This window comes from Taeniopygia guttata, chromosome 8 (genome assembly GCF_048771995.1).
Source record: "Taeniopygia guttata chromosome 8, bTaeGut7.mat, whole genome shotgun sequence".
Lineage (NCBI taxonomy): Eukaryota > Metazoa > Chordata > Aves > Passeriformes > Estrildidae > Taeniopygia > Taeniopygia guttata.
The window spans coordinates 16,150,399-16,166,240 of NC_133033.1; positions in this window are offsets into that span (position 1 = coordinate 16,150,399).

Sequence of the window (15,842 nt, forward strand, 5' to 3'; positions counted from 1 at the left end):
AATGATTTTAAATTTACCAATTCAATGCTTGATAATATATTTACTAATACGCCATAAGAAGGTTAAGTGCAAAATTGTGTGTCTTGTACACAGGTAACAAATTGTGGTCTAGTCCTGAGGAGATCATTGGGATATTATTGCAGTGCAAGTAATGCACAACAGAAAGTACAAGCGCAGAAGTATTGTGCGTCCTTGAAGATGATGGAATGGACACAAGCCAATCCCCCTGACTCATATCAGATACCAGGAAATTGTGATTTACAGCACTGGAACCAAATTGATATAGGAACTCAACATGACTTGATCTTTGAAACTGTACCCTTGTAGATGCAGCAAGATGCAGCACACAAGAACGACACAAGTATCTGATATCAGGATAAGAAGAAATGGCCTCAAGATGCACCAGACAGGATATAGATTGGATATTCTTCATGGGAAGGGTTATCAGAAAGAGGCTGAAGAGGCCCAGGGAAGTGGTGTAGTGACCTTCTGTGGGGGGATTTAAAATGTCTGCAAATCTGGTTCTGAAGGATATGGTTTAGTGGTGGACTTGGCAGTGCTGAGTTAACAGTTGGACTTGATAATATCAAAAGTCTTTTCCATCCTAAAGGATTCTATGGTTATCTGTTCAGTACTTCATCACAGTCCATGGACTCACCGCCCCTCATGTACAAATCTATGCAATTCCATTGCACAAGTCTCAAAGGCATTGAACAGAATATTTTTCCCCACTCGACCAAAAATGTACCACTGTAAACTCCAGCAGTATTGTATTTTGGAACTGAAAATCCTTGTGAAACAGTATAATTCAAAATTTTTAAGTAGCAAGTGTATTACATTTTGGAATGCAGTAACTAAATACAGATGTTCAGATTCCAGCTGGGGCACTTGAGGCAATTTTTCCTGATGTGTTCTAAAAACAAACCCCAGAACAAAAAAAAATTATATGAGAACCAGCAGAATAGAATGTCTGTGTACACTCACATTTAAGAAATCGTCCATCACCAGACGGGTTTGTTCCAAGCAAACTGTGGACTCCAAACAGCCAAACATCTCAGGGTAGGCATAGTACTAAATAGAACACATTCTGGGAAACTTCCAAACTAAGAAGCAAAGACAATGACTGAAGCTTGGGGACTTCTCATCATCACAAAAACATTTGAGTACAAAAATCCCACTGCACTTTGGCACAAAACACTGAAGATGGTTTACACATACTCAACTTATCCTCAAAGTAGCACAACTGCTTTGGTGACAGTGGAGAACCTGAGATATCAACGTGTTGCAAAGAAAAACTTCTGTCACAAAGAATTTTTGATAAAAATGGAAGAGATAGCAAGGAGCACAGCTGAAAAATGCAGTATGTCGACACACAACCAAAAGAAAGAGAGTTAGATATGAAACACTTTTATAACAAGCTGACTACTGACAACGATACAGAAAGTAGGTGACAGCATTTCAAAGTCAAGACATTCTACATACTTGTTGATGTGTTTACAACATAGATGAAAGAGCAATTTCAAGATTTCACAGAGACATTCAGTCTGACATGTTGACATTGATAAAGTTTTTAAAACATCTTCTCATATAAAGCCTCAAAGAAAACTTTGTAATTTGCATATTTAGTCCAGCTATTCACTAATCAACTCTTTCATGTTTTAATTCAGACCATACAGACCTACTGGTAAATTTTGGGTTAAGATGTTCAGAAGAGGACATATACATTTAAATACACAAAGAAAAGATGGAATGAACACTGGACTTTGTCTACAGAATAATTCAGGGTGTCATAATGGTCTGACAATTCTGTGAGTCTTCTTCTGGAAGGTGGTATGTGTGTTTTCTGCTGGAACATTCTGTAGAAAACTGAAAGCCCTGGCTTCTTATATATTTCTAAAGAGGACTTGGGAATTTATAAAATAGTCTAGGCCAGCATTATGAAGTATGGTAGGGTTCCCCCTTCTAATTTTAGCAAACAGCATTGTAGTATTCACTCAAGATCCCTTCCCTTTCTGTGAAGTGATTTCAGTCCACATCTCCCATCTCATGAGTGAAAGCTCCAGTTACTCCTTTATTGGGTTTTGTGATTCAAGCCTGCACCAGCTCTTTGAGGTTAAAACCATGTAATGTTGTATGGAATAATTAAACCTTATGTAGAAATAGCACATATGTTCCAATACCACAGTTTGACTCAGGAAGACCACCTTAGACTTGTGAGACACCCTTCCCCCCTCCCACCCCCCCCCCAATATCAAATCACTGCATTCCCCTAGCTACAAGAGAATACAGCCATTTGTGCTCTTGTCCAAATGTTTATTTCACGCAAAGGAATTCAACCCACTATATTTGGGAACCAAATACCCACTATAAATAAGCAAAGTATTTCTAGTGACATCAGTGATGTTTGGGATCACATTTGCAAGAAAAGCCAAAAAGTAAAATCACTATTTAAAAGTGAAAATTTGTTCTCATGCTAATAACATTGAATTGCAGGACTGGATTTTATATAGGTCTTTAAACTGTTTAATTTATTATGAAAGAAACTAAAGATTAAAAACCCATGCCTTATCAGAATGTTTCTGCAAGTCATACTAACTGACAAAAAACATCAGCCTAACCTAAACTATTGCTGTAGCATTGCTAAATGTTACAAAGTGTGAATTTCAAGCATTTAGTAGCCATTCATCATTTCTTTGTACTTATTTAAGTGTTGTGCTTTCCTGTTAAACAAGCTAGATTTGCCACATCTAGGCAAATTACTTTACCATTTGGTCTTCATAAGCTGACTACAAAATACCCAATGTGAAAATAATTTTTTTCATGAACAGTCTTGTTTTCTTTGTTGAGAAGTTGCTGACAGATAAAATTCTCATGATATTCAGACAGTATTTTTATTTTTTATATAAAAATAAAAATACAGAAATCCAGCTCTTGTCACCTTGCTTTAGCTCTTTCTTCTGACTACCTCTGCAGAACCAGAATGGTATGACCAAGGAGGCTGTAAGAATCCCCAAACTGAGCTGCTCCATGCAAAAAGCCATTAAAGTTCACTAAGACACCCCCATTTTGAGACCTGTAGCTTTTACTTTTCCCTCCACCCTTCTGTTTTCTCCAAAGTGTGACCTATGGACTACATTCACAGTCTGTGCATAGACTGTGGAAGCAGAGGGATTTGAGGTAGAAACATTTCCTTGGGCAATAGAAGTGGTAACAGCAGGAGTACCAAGGAAATCAAAGTGTTAGGATAAATCTCCTCCTAACAAAAAAAAAAAAAAAAAAAAAAAAAAAAAAAAAATCACAAAAAAGGTGTTCCTCATATTGTATGTGTATGGGGAAGAATCTTTATCACTTGTGCTGCACAAGGTATAGAACTCCAGAATTAACTAAAACCCACAGTATTTGTTAAAAACAATAGTAGTTAAAATCTGGAGCATGAGCAATAGAAATGCACTAAAATGTTAAGACAAAGCCCAGTAATCATGCAGTTTTAGAGCACAAATTTATCATGTTGCCAGTCAGAGCTGAGAGCTCTGCAAGGCGCTCCAGCCACTGCTTTCCAGATACCAGAAGAGAGCAGAGGCACAAGGCAGTTATCCTGATGGAGCGGAGATCCATCACCACAAGAACAACTCTGCAATAAAACAGGAGACAGCAGAAAAGCAGAGGAAGTTTATCCAAAAACAAACAAACAAACAAACAAACAAAAAAAAAACCACCACCAAACCAACCAACCAAAACATAGGAAAGGTCTCCAAGAGTGGCTGGGGCTCCTGGGAGGGCCATCTAGTCCCTGAAGCCCCAGCTTCTGTAGCACCTGCCTAGGTCAGCACCAAAAGAAAGATCTGGTTACATTTACTTACAGGTATTTCATGTTTCAAAAGTAAATTTCTGTTTCTCCAAATGTGTTCCAAGCTTTTAATCAAGGCTGTCACTACCGCTTCTTGTTATCTGTTACCCAAAGACTAAAGGGGATTTGTCATTAGCTCAGGGTGTGCATTGTGTCTATTTCAAGGGTTGGAAACACAGCTGGGGTGTCACCTGGTCCTTTTTATCTGATACTGAGGGCAAGAAACATGCCTCCAGCACTAAACAGAGACCCCCAGACATGGGAAGTCCAGAAACATAACCACACACATGTACTAACTAGCACATATCATTCTAAGACTATAAATTAATCTACAGTAATTATTTTAAGGAACAAGACAGCACAATTTCTCCTGTGAAATTACCACTGCAGCACATTCAGCCTGAAATCAGCATTTTAGCATTATTCCTTTCCTACCAATTAAACAGTTTTTCAATGTATCACTGAAAAGCAAGGAATTTCAATGACTTAGACTGATCTCTCTGTTACTGCCACCTCACTTCTCTGATAGTAAATCATAGCTTTATTTTCAATGGTTATAACTAGTGATTCCTTTGTTGATTTCTGGGAAGCCTACTGGCATCATAATTGCAGTGTAAGATTTTACCATACGTGATACTAATGTTAGGCAGTTTGGTTGGCTTTGTCTTTATATTTGGACAATTTTGTACAGATTCAAGATGACGTTTAAGGAGTTTGTGCTTTAATTTGTTAAAACTGACCTTTTTTTCTGCTGAAGACTATTCCAAACAATATGGTGGACTAGGATAGAGTGAAGTCTGTTCTCCAGACCAAGACCACTTTCCATTGCTGACAGGACAGGTAAGTAAAAGCTAGTGAAATTAAAATGACATGGGAATTAAAACAGCACATTTTCACCTAAGGCAGGTTGGAAAAGAGAGTTTTCAACCTGGTAAAATCCTAATACTTAAGACTACTTCTGTTTTAAAATATCCAGTTGTTTTGAGACTTCCATGAAAATCTTGGGCCAAGTTGCTATCTTCAAGTGGAATATTCTTCTTATAGGGAAAATACAGCAAATTGTGGCTTTGCTTCAACAGTACTTCACTAATTTCTAATTAATTCAGAACTAATTCATTCAGTCTTGTAGGAAAAGGCATTAAAATGAGATTTTTTTTTTTTAGGTGCAGGATTTTTTAAAATTTCAGTTATATTTTTACATGATCTGAATTTTTCCTAGTTTTATATTAATAATGAAAAATCTCAGCAACATTATTTGCTATTGTCATAAAAACAAGCCAACTTTTCCTGATGATTTATATAGCTAGACAGTATGCAGCATGTATCTTAAGTCCTATAAAAACTGAAATTTGCACAAAATGGTATTTCTAGATTATATTTTGATATTATACAAGGAATTGTTTGCCATATGTTTGGAGAGGATTATAAAAGTACTATCCTCATATTAAATTGAGGACAGGGGTTTGCTACTTACATTATTTCTATTCATATTTACCGTTTCAAGTAATTTCTATTTTAAACATAAGAACCCTCAAGCAATATCTACAGAAATATTGGAAAAGAGAGGAAAAACCCTGATACCAAACACAAAAGACAATGCTGCATTTCATTACTATAATTGTTGTGTTAAACCAAGCAACTATGTTAGTAATCTACCAGCTCTCAGGAAAAAGAAATAAAATGTCATTCATATACATCCAGTTGGTTGGTTTAAAATTAATTTCTTTCAAAGAAGGTATCAATTAACACCACAGAGAGTTTTTTGCCCCTTTGCAATGCTCTATAGTTCTGAACCACTAGCTGAAAATAGGACTTCAAGGCAGTGAAGGAGAGTATGAGATGAGTTCAGGAGCTTTCTGTTATTCTGCATCCATTGAATCATTAGTACTTCTGAAAGTCAAGAAAACTGCGTATTGTGTAAAATAGCTTAAGGGAACAGCTTCAGTACATTAAAATACAGTCCACAGGCAATTTTCTAAAAGAACTCTCCTTACCACAGTTCTGTCCTCTTTTTTAATATTTCAAACTAGATGCCTTAAGTGATATATGTATTACTCTCCTTTCAGTATCACACTTCTCTTTGACAAACTGCTTTGGTGTGAGGGCCCGGTGCTACCATCTGCAGGGGGCTCCCTGTGCCCACCAGGATGCTGCACAGCTCTGCCAGGGATGCTGCCAGCCGGGCACAGCACAGATTTTCCTGTGTGCCTTTCCTCCTCCTCCTGCATGCAGCTATGGAACCCTTCTCTCAGGGACCGTGAATCTCTGCTCCTGTGGTGGCAGCTCTGGAGAGGAAAGTGCAGCAGGCACAGGGAAACCCCAGACAGTCCCACTGTGGCTGTGCCTTAGTGAGCTGAGGGTTAACTCTACCTCTGTTATACTGATGGAAACAAGGAGGAAATACAGCCGTCTCTATAATGCTAATTTAAGAGAAAGTATACATGAAAAAGAGTAACTAAAGCCTAGAGTTTTGGGGCAGGGATGTGGTGGCTTTCAGAGATTTGCAGTTTTTTGATTTTTATTTGTAACATCACCCATAGGGGTTTGTTTCTTTTTTTGCCAAACAACAAAAGTAAAAGAACCAGAGTTTTAAAAGCTAGAGTTCAAAAGCATAAATACAAAGCCATAAATACATAAGACTTCTTCTGGGTTTAGAGTAGTAAATCCTTGTATGCATGCATACTTGCAGATAAGTGGGCACAGTTTTACTTGTATGGAAAGCTAAGTGCTAGATTAAAATAACTCTTCTCACATCAGTGACAACTTCAAAAATAATATAAATGCTACAAGATATTACAAGAAATGTGTTTCAAACAAAGTCAGTTTTCCAGCTCATTAATTCTGGGAGCTGATTCTCTTCTTTATCACCTTTTTTTGAACCACTGTTGCCAAAATATGGGAAGCATGAATACCAGCAGTGTAGCAAAAACCAACCAACCAACCAACCAAAAACCACAAAAAAACCCCAACCTCTATTTTTTTAAAAAGAGGATCAGTGCATAGAAGCACAAACAATTCAGTTTTTAAAGCTGAATAAAATAGTATACTGTTCAAGAAATAGTGTACAATAGCATGCTTTCATAAAATGATCTTTTAACTTAAAGAATTTAGTCTTGCTAAAACAGAAGGCCAGAAACAGGTGAATTTTTACTCATAGAAAATACACTAGATAAGAAATTCAGCAGTATCTAAGACCCCAGTAGTAATAGCACTGGAACAACGAAGTTACGATTGCCTAGAAACAGCATAGGAGACTGGAAAATCTAGCCTTGTGCACTGATTTAAATACAAGCCTGCATGTATGTTGTTAGAGCATATTGGAAGTGACATTGTGTTAAGAGGTTTCAGCCATTGAAGTTGCACTGATGTGGGCTTGGGCAGGATTTGGCCCTGCCTATCACATTTATTATACATGTGCTGCTCCCTCCCTTGTTTGCTCCAGCCTGACCTACTGGCTGTCCCTGCTGGCTGGGATGCTGACTTCATCCTTGACCCTGCCTTTCTTCCACACCCCAATTCTCCTGTGGCTGCACATTACTGCTCTCATTGCTTTAGCTATCTATTTTTTACCGTAATTTCATCCTCACTGAAGTCTCCCATTAAGAAATCTGATCATTTCAAGCTATCATCCAAGCTGTTTGCTTTCCTAATTTGAAATACTTGTATTTTGACCTTAATGTTTCTCAGTATAAGCACCCTGCAGAAACATTAAAATTAATCCTCTAAAGGCCAATTTTAATGTAAAATTATGTCAGTTTTCATCGTCAGCTATCCCTACCAGCTCTTCATTGATTGCAGTATCTGTTAAAAAATGTCTCTCCTTGTTTTCCTCCATGGATTTTCTCCAGACTACCTTTTCATCTAAGGCTGGACTTTTCATTCCACCTCTCCTTAGGAAGTAACTTTCATTGGAGCTGTGTGGATACCAAATGCCATCAAGTAAAACTGTTAAACACAGCTTTGTTTGCATTGTATATATGGAAATGCAGATAAAGTCAGCAGAGAATAAGGTCCCTTGGTCAGTGCTATGCAAGAATGCCCTGGGATAAACAGACCATCTTCAACACAATACCCCTAACTGTGCCCAAAGGATGTATTTTGGATAAAAACAAGAGGAAATTGAGTTTTCTGAGTTGAGAGGGAATGGTTAGGACACAAAGCCTGTGGCTATACAAATATTGAATATAATAGGGATCAGAAAGGCTGAGAGGCTACGCCTTTCTTCTGGCATGAAAGGCAGTGTTCATAGTGGAAGGAGGCATTACAGTTGCCTTATTTCCTTCCCCTTACTCAAATCTCTGAAGGAAGACACCCTGCTAAGTTTTCCACAACAGCTTCACAGTCCTTGCTAGAACAAACATGAAGGCTTCAGCTCTCCCCAGCCACTCCAAATAAGCACTGTAATGGTCCTGTGAGTTCTCACCCCCGCATTAAGCACACCTGGCTCCAGTCTGTTCTGTCCTTTGTTAGAGTTTTACCAGCATTGTTCACAAAACTGCTTCTGCTATCTGTAAAAAATCCTTTTCTCATTCCTTCCATCCAATTCAATTGCTTTCCCATTTGTTTTCAAAATTCACATGATAATACCTGTTTCTGAGTGCTCCTTGTACTTTGATACAAATTTCAGTTAACAGAGGGTCAAATGAGAGAATATGAGAGATTTCAGTGACAGAGAGCAATGTCTGAGAATGCCATGGACTTGTATACAAGTCAGTTTGCTACCACATTTGTACCAAAAGTATGGGCATTTCAACACCCCATGTTTGTTGAATACATATATTAGTTACTAGGTAGCTGACAGCTCCTATGGACAAAATATGAACAGCAATCATTGCATCCCTCATGCCCCTTTCAGGGAATGCTAGTAGAAAATCTGTTCTCAGGCAAAATATCTGGAGTACTCCCTGTGCTACTTGTGAATTAAATTAATTTTCAGTTTTCTTCTTAGCATTAGATATTTTAGAAATGCCTATTAGACAACATTTCACAGGTAAGTGTTTTGGGCTTGCTGCTTTCTTGAATACTGAAATAACTTTTCAACAATTTAACTCATAGCTTCCATATTTTGTAGCTGTAATAGGAAGCAGTTTCATAATGAGCACACATATTTCTGTGGCTGTACCATATGGTCCTGTGGCTTGCATACCACAGAGTGAAAAACAATTAAAACCAGAATGTAGTCACCAAAAGTCTCCCTGGAAAGCTCATGTGCAGCAAACCCCACTACTTGGAGCATGCTCACACCAAATTACAGCACTAAAATGTTTCCTCACTGAGGATATGTAAGGGATCCACAAACTCCAGAAATGGTGTTGTGTAGGAGGAATTTTGGAACAACTGATGTCCTATATGCCTCCCCACAAAAACCATATTACAGCAGAAAGCAAGCAACCAGATACAGGCAAGGCAGTGTCACATAATAAAATATTCTAGGTGAGTTTCTTACTTAAAGGAACATTAGAAGACTGAGGCACTTGAGAGCTCAAAAAAGTTCCTTTTGAAGTGAGTGTCCTGTCTATCCCAGATGCAGCCATATATGCTATTTGGTCTATTGCCTCACCTGTGTGGAGAGAGCTTGTCTGAGACACCTGAACACGTAACTTGATACCAAGCAGAACATGGCTCCCACTTATTTGCCAGAGGTCACGGTAGACTAGAAACATGGCACGTTTTTCCATGCAGGGAGGAAGAGAAGCAGAACTGCCTTTGCACATGATCACATCCTTGCCTTCCCTGCGCCAGAGCTTGAGAAAAGCCTTCTGCTGTATCCTGACACAGAGCTGTGCCTGTCACATGGGGCCCAAGCCACAGTAAACTTCAACATGCTCCTCTGCCAGTCCACAGAAGTTAGCACCTCATTCTGGCATTAGAAAAGTCACCTCATTACAGTTTTTCCTATAATACCAATGAAGCTGATTTTCACTTCATCACCTGTAGCTGACAGTAAAAAAAAAAAAAAAGCAAAAAAAAAAAGCCCAGACATTTGTCTTTAAAAATAAATGAATCAGTCAAGTCATAGCAAACTACTCACAAGAGAATTCATCCTTGGAATTTAATATAGAACAAGCTCTGCAGTGCACCAGTACACACTTAAAATAAAGCCTTTCCAAGGCATGTTATCCTCTCAGTGAAAGGGAAAACAAGCCAAAGCAAAAAACAACTGAAAAAAGGCTCTATATTCAAATTCAGTACTGTTATTCCTACAGTAGCTGGCAAGCACAGCAGTAGCACTGGAGGCAGCTGACTTGGAAATATAACTACTTACAGTATGAGAGATTACAAGAAATCAATATTTTTTCTCAGATTTTAGTGTTTCTGCCCCAAGGAAAAACTGAAGTGGCAACAGGAGAAAGTTACAAGTATATCACAGTCCAGAGCAAGGAATTCTTCCAATTTACTGCTGGGCTGTGAGAGCCTAAAAGTTAGGTTGCCTAGTTGCCCAGACTAGGATATGTAGTGACTAATTTAAATTTCTATATTTGCTTCCTTTGGCCAAAGAACCTGGGAGTCTGAACCAGCAGCACATAAAGTTATGTGCAAAGTGAGCTGCCAGGCTGGAAACACCTGGGTCAAAACATACCTGCTCTGGAAGGCTTCCATGGAGAGTCTCTGCTGAACATCTTTGCTCTGAAGGAGAGGAGTAAAGGAGAACTGAGGGGGGCGTTTCTTCCTCAGTAAAATTCACCTATAATAATCTAAGCATAGTATAATCTTGGAATGCTGGGAGGGACCCCCAGTGTGGGCAGGACCTGAGTAGGGCAGGGAGGAGACACCCCCACAGCCCTCTGTCACCTCCCTGGGCACAGGGACAGCCCAGGACATCAGCCCACAACCAAGCAGGGCTGGAGGGAGCAAAAGAGAAGCACTGAACATCACCAAAACCCAAGGCAGTGAGCCCAGGCTGGGCTGAAATAGGGAGGTGGGCAGGGTGGGGAGAGGCCCCAGGTGGGGCTGACCAGGCTCATCATTACTGTATTGAGATTTTTCTTTTTAATTAAACTCCAGAAAATTATATAGTTATTACTCAAAAATTAATGCAATAACTACTTTAGGTGTAGTGTTTTCAGGTCTTATTCAATGCTATAGAAATAAAATAAGTCGTTATACAAGCTAGCATGAAAAGTGGGTATTTTTTTAGGAATTTTCTCATTCAAAACACCTGGTCATCTGTTAAAGGGCTGGAATTAATGTACATTATTAAGTTTTGCTCTGACCATAATTATATCCACAGTAACTATGCAGAGTTTAAAATTTTCAGAATATCCTTTGCCTCTATGGTTGGGTTATCCAAACCAGGATCCTTCAGGTAGCTGCCTGCCCATTTATACACACTCACAAACTCACTTATCTACCTAGCACATGCTGCTAACAGCAGCACACAACCCAGCACCTCTGCCCAGAGGAAGCATTTTCTCCACCTGCTTCTCCCTGGTATTCTTTATAGTCTTCCTTAGGCACCTTCTTTTATTCAAAATTGTTTCAGTGTGTATGTTAAAAAAAAGGTATTAAATTTCTCTGCCTTTCATAGGCATTTCTTGAAACCTAGTGATGGGGACAGGTTTTGTCCATTTTCCAGAAAGTGCCTCTGCAAAGGAGAAATGAATAAAGAAAACAGTATTTCATCTGGATAACCCAGTGTTTCCATTAGAATCACATAATGTCTAATTATGTACTCCATAAATCTTCATATTTTGTTATGAAGCTCCTAATAACAAAGTCTGATAAATAGATTCTCTCCCCTGGCCACTAGCAATTGAGTAGAAAAAATACTTATTTATGAAGCTTTATTAATAAAATCTGAATAATTCAAACAGCTTCTTCAGTGAAGAAACTGCATATTCCTATTTGCATATAAATGAAATGATGCTTTAGTGTCAGAGTGAAGAATTAAATAATATGAATTTTTACAGTGCAGTCCTGACAGCCTCATAAATATTATGGTCATAAGTTGCAGTTTCCTAAAAATCTCATTTTATCTTTTATTACAAAAATATGACCAAAGGGCCAAGTCCTACTCATTTTACATGTGTGAGTATTCCTAATGACAACACAATCATTCAGTAAGTGAGGTTACCACATTCAGCCTTATGTCAGCTACTAGAGCAAAAACACAGTGTAATCTACATATCTACTAGGACACCAGAATCTCTTATTTAACCATGAGGAAATTCTTGTGTGTTGATAAAATATAAAGAACAAAGAAAACTGTAGCTCTATGTTCAGATAGCCAATATACAACATGAGAAAAGGAAAAGCACACAGTTAATACACATAAGATGTCAGATTTGCTCTTAGTTACACAGGTACCAGTTTGGCCAAGACAAATATTCCTGTTAGGTGTAAGCAATCACAGAAGCTGCTGCAATTATAAGAACACCTGAATGACTTCATGTGGACTGCTGCTGCTGAGGAAAGCTTTGATTTTATCTGTTTTCTTTTAAAGGTTGAAAAATCTTTGAAGCACAACCCACACCAGCTATAGAGAGAGCTGAACTGGAGGAAGCACATTCTCCTAGAGGTCAAATAAAAGTGAGGGCCATGACAATACAAAAGAGACTTCTCAGAGAGGTGTTGTGCAGTCTCAGCAGCTGAGACAAGAAGTGGGTGCCTCCTTAATCTGTCAGTGATATTTTTCCAGCCACAGTGCTGTGCAAGTGGGACAAAATAGTCATATACGGATAAGGCACACATGGAAAGTAAAGTTAACTTGGGGTGGTAGGAGGAAAAGAATAATTTATAGATGTTTTGGAGAGTTTACAAAGTACAGAGATTTATTTATAAAGTCTAAAGGAGACTATGGGAGTCTATAATGTGATCTGTAAATTACAGGGAAGTGTATTAAACCCTGAACTAAAGCTGCTATACTTGTGTTTGGCTAGCCTGTGTTTGCCAGGGAGGCATTGGGTCTCAATCTGAAGACACCCAGAGCCAAGTAATCAATGATGGCCCTTAACTATTCCAAGGAATACTTATTGTCAGTACTGAACTAGATACTGAATATTATTTTATTTTGCTTGATTCCAGCTACTAGACATTATTCCTTCTTATTTCAGTCTGGTAGGTTCAAATGTCCTATACATTCAACATTCTTTTTGCGCATTTATGTATACAGTTACCGACTCACCTTTCAATCTTTTTGATTCATTGGGTAAGTTAAGGTTTTTAGTTCTTCAATTACGACATTTTCTCTGACTCCTGATCATTCTCTAGCTCTTCTCTATACTCACTTTGTTTTTTCAGCATCCATCTTGCAATGTGAGCATCAGAACTGTGCACACCAGTGGGCCATACACTTTACACATACAGGTAAAAATTGTTGCCATTAACAGCTGTGCTCCGCTTGTAAGTCAAGGTTTGCTACAGCAAAAAAAAAAAATCCTTTGTGCTACAGCAAATTCATCAGCTTACTCAGCCTGGCCTTTTTCAACTTTTCCATTGTGTAGGAGAGCCTACATTCCTTATTAGGTATATATCAATAGATTTTATTAAAACATACTTTGAATGAAACCCAGTTTATAAAATTCCTCTGTCTTTGCCTGAAGTAATTTTTTAATCTATTTTAAACAGCCTTTAAATAGGCTGTAGAGACTGTTATTGTGGTATGTTTTCTGACACCATAACAATTCTTGATATTTCAGATACAGCTGATCAGAAAATGCTGGCAGAGACAGCCACCGGCACATCTGAGTGTATTATTCTAGGGCTGCACTCATCTGCATGTGAGAGCAAAGCTGGCAATCTCAGTTTTCCCGGTTAAGAAATGGAAATTGAAAAACAGAAAAAAGGACTTTAGTCCCACGGTTTTCAAATCAATCTCTTCATGTCAGTGCAAGACTCATGAGTCCTGAATAATTGAATTTGACAGTATTCCTAAAGGGCACAATAGCACGAAGAGAAGTGTCTCAACCTGGTGCCAAAGAGAGCAAACTTCTGCCATAGACTCGTTGTGCTAACAAAGAGTAATTAGAAGTAGGAAAGCACGTGCCATTTAGGCTAATGAAAACTGAATAGTACATTTAACAGTCGCTACTGTCATTAAAATTGAATTTTGTCTACATTTATATATGTATACTTCTAATACTGACAGGGCAACAACTACTTTTATTTGCTTATTTCTAAATAGCTTCTGACTTCGAATTCTAAGTTTCTAATTTATGAACAGATATTCTTGGCAGCAAGGGGATGTTAAAGATTTCCTGCCTCTGTTTGTGCTGGATAAAATTCATCAATTACCTTCCTGGATCTTGCTTATTGTGTTTCTAAGGCTGGAGGATAGCACAAACAGGGAGGCTTCTAGTTTAATCGACCTAGGAAGTGGTTAATAGATGTGCTCTAGTGTCAGCACAGATTCCTTTAGGCCTGTCAGCAGACAGAAAAAGTTTGATTCAGCAGCAGATTCTGGCAGCACTGGATGCAATCACACAGCATGTTTGGATCCTTTCTTGGTGAGCTCCCAGATGTGGGTTTTGGCGATTGCTTGTCAGCCAGAGGGAACATTCTGCATGGGCCTGGCTCGTCATTTGGCTTCTCATCCTTCATTTCCAACCTAGAGATAAAGCCACAAGAGAAGGCAGTGCAGCACTTTGGCTCACAGAGCATTAGATGTGCTACTTTGTCATTTTTAGTTGATGCAATTTCTTCTCTTTCCTTCTGAGAAGTTCCTGCCGTGGTGCAGGGTTGGAGCTGGATGCTCAGTGTTGAATGAGAAGATGGAGCCTTCTCTGCCCCACGAGTGAACAAGGAGTTTCTGCTTATCCAAGACAACGGCAAAGAGGGAGTGTCTGATGCTACAGCAAAGGCACAGAAGCTGTGCAGATGCAGAGCAGAAGCTATACCTTTACTTTTTCTATAATCAATCAAAACAGAGCAAAGTAAGCTAAATAAGGTACTTAAGCAAGTACTGAGGAAATAGAGTGGAAATGGCACATATAATTGATTTCTTTCCTGTGAAGATGTACATGGAGAAAAACATTGATGAAAAGGTGACTTTTGAGAAGATATGAGAAGAGTAATATCCAATTTGACTTAACTTCCTCCTTAAACAGAGGAGAAAGAAGAAGGTAAAAAGACATAAATGAAGGCAAGCATCAAGGTCGGCATTTCTGGTAGGCTAAAAAGAGTGGGGCAATAGAAGGATGACATGAGAGAACACAACATATTTGAATCAATAAGAAAGGAGAAAATGGAGAGGAGCTAATGATCAAGCTAGATAAATGACCTGGGTCTAAATGAAAATAATTTTAGGTGTTGAAACCAAGATAAATTGAGACATTGCAGGGAAAGAAACCACAGCTAGACAGGGTCTTGATAAGAAGATATAAAGAAAGCAGATTTCTTGCTGTGTTAAAGTGCAACTGAAGTGATGAGGAGGAAGTTGGTCTGCGTAAGACTGACAGAGAAGTGCCAATAAAGGGAGCTGTACAGAAAAGGAGGTGATTTGGTATTCCACATGAGGGCAACTCCAAGGCAGGGAGGCCAAGGAAGTTGGATTAAACTTTGACCTGGCCAGGAGGCAGCAGAGCTAAGTATGCAACCTGTAAATAATCAGCAGCTATTTTGCAAGTATTAACTGGCAAATAGAATTCCTAGTTCAACAGTATTCAGAAATGGCTGTAGGTAAGATTGTCCCAAGAGGTTAATTTAGAATGATGTTGCTTGTCAATAGCATTAGGACAAACCTGTATTCATGAATGCTTATGGCGCCTCTGAACTTCTGTAAGTGGATATAAGAACAAAGAGAATTTGGCCTCCATTATTTTGTCATTATACCTCATTTCATTAATGTTTTGTATAATCTGCTTTTAAATACAGTCACACTTAACTGAAATTATTGAGCTGGCACACTTCACTAAATCACAAGCTGCAGTACTGACTTCTTAGAGCCCTAAACAGAAAGTGCAAATGAGAACAACTCTTAGAAAAGAAGAACCCACACATCAAACCAAAACCTGCTAAAACCAACAAAGCAGCTCAGCAACTCATCTCAGTGTCCTCC